This window comes from Colobus angolensis, unplaced genomic scaffold (assembly GCF_000951035.1).
Source record: "Colobus angolensis palliatus isolate OR3802 unplaced genomic scaffold, Cang.pa_1.0 Scaffold580, whole genome shotgun sequence".
Classification (NCBI taxonomy): Eukaryota; Metazoa; Chordata; class Mammalia; order Primates; family Cercopithecidae; genus Colobus; species Colobus angolensis.
The window spans coordinates 271,641-275,062 of NW_012119377.1; the positions used below are offsets into that span (position 1 = coordinate 271,641).

Here is a 3,422-nt window from a genome sequence, read left to right on the forward strand (position 1 = left end):
AATTTCAGAACTCATTATTGGTCTATTCAAGGATTCAGTTTCTTCCTGGTTCAGTCTTGGGAGCATGTATCTCTGCAGAAATTTATCCATTTCTTCTAGATTTTCTAGTTTATGTTCATAGAGGTGTTTATAGTTTTCTCTGATGATTGTTTATATTTCTGTGGGGTCAGGGTGATAACCCCCTTATCATTTCTAATTGTGTTTATTTGATTCTTCTCTTTCTTCTTTATTAGTCTAGCTAGTGGTCTATCTATTTTATTAAGTTTTCTTTTCTTTTTTTTTTTTTAACAATTTATTTATTTAGGGCAAGGCAGTGAAGCGGGTAGGGAGGGCAGGGGCAACCTCTCTTCCTCACAGGCACTAGGCCTTGTTTCTCTCCCAGATAAGCTAAGGTCGGCAGGGACTGAGGGGAGTGAGGCAGGGAGGATGCATGGAGTCTGTGGGAACCAGAGAGAAGCTGGAGTCAGAGACAGGAGCTGGGGCTGTGTGGGGGTGAAAGGTGAGGCAAGGTCAAAGGTGAACTGCAGCTTAGAGGGAGGGGTCCAATGTAAACCAGGACTTACAGGTGTAGAGGTAAAATGGGGTTCGTAGGGGGTGAAAGAGAAGTTGGGATCAGAGGGAATTCATGGGTGAAAGAGAAGTTGGGGTCAGAGGTAGGAGCTGGGGCTCAGTTGGGGAGTTAAAGGTGAGGCAAGGTCAGAGGTGAAGGGCAGCTCAGAGGGAGGGGTCAAACATAAACCAGGACTTATAGGTCTAGAGGTAAAATGGGATTCATGGGAGGCAGGGGTCAAAGGTGAAGCAGAGGTCGGGGTGAAGGAAGGCCCATAAAGTTAAAGGAGCAGTTTCCAGAGTCAGAAGGGGTGAATCGGGGCTCCTCCTGGGAATGTCAAGGTTGGAAGAGCTCAAGGGAGTCAAAGATAAATTAGGGCTCAAGGGTCAAAGGGGAGTCAGGGTCGGAGATGAAGTAGCCAGAGGTAAAGCCAGCTCCAAAGGTATTGTTAGGGGCAGGGCAAAGTCTTAGGGTCAGGGGTGAGTCAGGCTTGGAGGGAAAACAGGGCTCTAGGGGTCAGAGATGGAGGGTCCTAGGGAATCAAAGGTCAGAAGCCTCGAGGGGACAGATGGGAAGCGATGGGAGCAACCTAGGCCACCTCCTCCTCGGCCCTCTCCTCGAACTCGCCCTCCTCGGCTGTGGTGTCCTGGTACTGCTGGTACTCAGATACCAGGTCATTCATGTTGCTCTCACCCTCGGTGAACTCCATCTCATTCATGCCCTCGCCCGTGTACCAGTGCAGGAACGCCTTGCGCCAGAACATGGCTTTGAACTGCTCAGAGATGTGCTTGAACAGCTCCTGGAAGGCCATGCTACTGCCAATGAAGGTCGCGGCCATCTTCAGGCCATGGGGCGGGATGTTGCACATGGCTGTCTTCAAGTTGTTGGGGATCCACTCCACGAAGTCACTGCTGTTCTTGCTCTGCACGCTCAGCATCTGCTTGTCCACCTTCATGGACACGCGGCCCCGGAACACGGCAGCCACAGTCAGGTAGTAGTTGTGGTGCGGGTTGCACGTGGCCATCATGTTCTTGGTGTCCAACATCTGCTGGGTGAGCTCAGGCACCGTCAGGGCCCAGTACTGCTGGCTGCCCCGGCTGGTCAGGGGCATGAAGCCGGGCATGAAAAAGTGCAGGTGAGGAAAGGGGACCATGTTGATGGCCAGCTTGTGCAGGCTGGTGTTCAGTTGGCCTGGGAAGCACAGGCAGGTGGTGACTCCGCTCAGGTGGTTGAGGTCCTTGTAGGTGGGGGTGGTCAGCTTGAGGGTGCAGAAGCAGATGTCATAGAGTGCCTCATTGTTGATGCAGTAGATCTCATCCATATTCTCCACCAGCTGGTGCACGGACAGTGTGGCATTGTAGGGCTCCACCACCGTGTCTGACACTTTGGGTGAGAGCACCACGCTGAAGGTGTTCATAATGTGGTCTGGGAACTCCTTGCGGATCTTACTGATGAGCAGCATGCCCATCCCAGACCCCATGCCACCCCCTAAGCGAGTGGATCAGCTGGAAGCCTTGAAGGCAGTCGCAGCTCTCAGCCTCCTTCTGGACCACATCCAGGACAGCGTTCACCAGCTCCGTGCACTCCATATAGTGCCCCTTCGCCCAGATGTTGCCGGCTCCAGATTGGCCAAACATGAAGTTGTCTAGCTGAAAGATCTGACCGAAGGGGCTGGAAAGGACAGAGTCCATGGTGCTGGGTTCCAGGTCCACCAGCACTGCTCTGGGAACATAATTTCCTCCTCTGGCCTTGTTGTAGTACACGTTGATCCTCTCCAGTTGCAGGTCACTATCCCCATAGTATGTGCCTGTGGAGTTGATGCCATGTTCATCACTGATAACCTCCCAAAACTTGGCCCGGATCTGGTTGCCACACTGGCCAGCCTGCAGGTGCACGATCTCCCTCGTGGTGGCGCTGAGGGTGGATGTGGTGGCGGTGGAGTGAGTGCGGGGAACTGCGGCAGCGGTGCGGGTGGAAGACGCTGCGGAGATGGCAGAGCACTATTAATTTTTTCAAAAAAAAAAAAAAGCTCCTAGATGTGTTGACTTTTTGAAGGGTTTTTCATGTCTCTATCTTCTTTAGTTCTGCTCTGATCTTGGTTATTTTTTGTCTCTGCTACCTTTGGGGTTTGTTGCTCTTGGTTCTCTAGCTCTTTTAGTTGAGATGTTAAGTTCTTAACTTGAAATCTGTCTAGATTTTTGATGTGAGCATTTAGTGCTGTAAATTTCCCTCTTAATATTGAATTAGTTGTTTCCCAGAGATTCTGGTACATTGTCTTTTTGTTCTCATTAGTTTCAAATAACTTCTTGATTTCTGTCTTAATTTCATTACTTACCCAAGAGTCATTCAAGAGCAAGTAATTCAATTTCCATGTGCTTGTGTGATTTTTAGTGAATTTCTTAATCTTGACTTCTAATTTGATTGTGGTGTGGTCTGAAAGACTGTTTCTTATGATTTCAGTTTTTTTTTTTTTTTACATTTGCTGAGTAATGTTTTACTTTCAATTATATGATCAGTTTCAGAGTAAGTTCCATGTGGTGATGAGAAGAATGTATATTTTGTCATTTTGGGTGGAGAGTTCTGTAGATATCTATCAGACCTACTTGATCCAGAGCTGAGATCAGGTCCTGAATATCTTTATGTTAATTTTCTGTCTTGATGATGTGTCTAATATTGACAGTGGGGTGTGAAGTCTCCCACTATGATTGTGTGGGAGTCTAAGTCTCTTTGTAGGTCTCTAAGAACTTGCTTTATGAATCTGAGTGCTCCTGGATTGGGTGAATTTATGTTTATGACAGTTACCTCTTCTTGTTGAATTGAACCCTTTACCATTATGTAATACCCTTCTTTGTCTTTTTTTTTTTTTTTTTTT

At 48.0% G+C, this 3,422-nt stretch overlaps 1 pseudogene across 1 annotated transcript; it reads right to left on the minus strand.

The window, feature by feature from the left end:
- Nucleotides 1–289: 289 nt before the first annotated feature.
- On the minus strand, nucleotides 290–2,558 carry LOC105526255 (annotated as a pseudogene). Its single transcript, XR_001004053.1, has one exon. The product of XR_001004053.1 is annotated as a tubulin beta-4A chain-like (transcript).
- Between the last annotated feature and the right edge of the window lie 864 nt (nucleotides 2,559–3,422).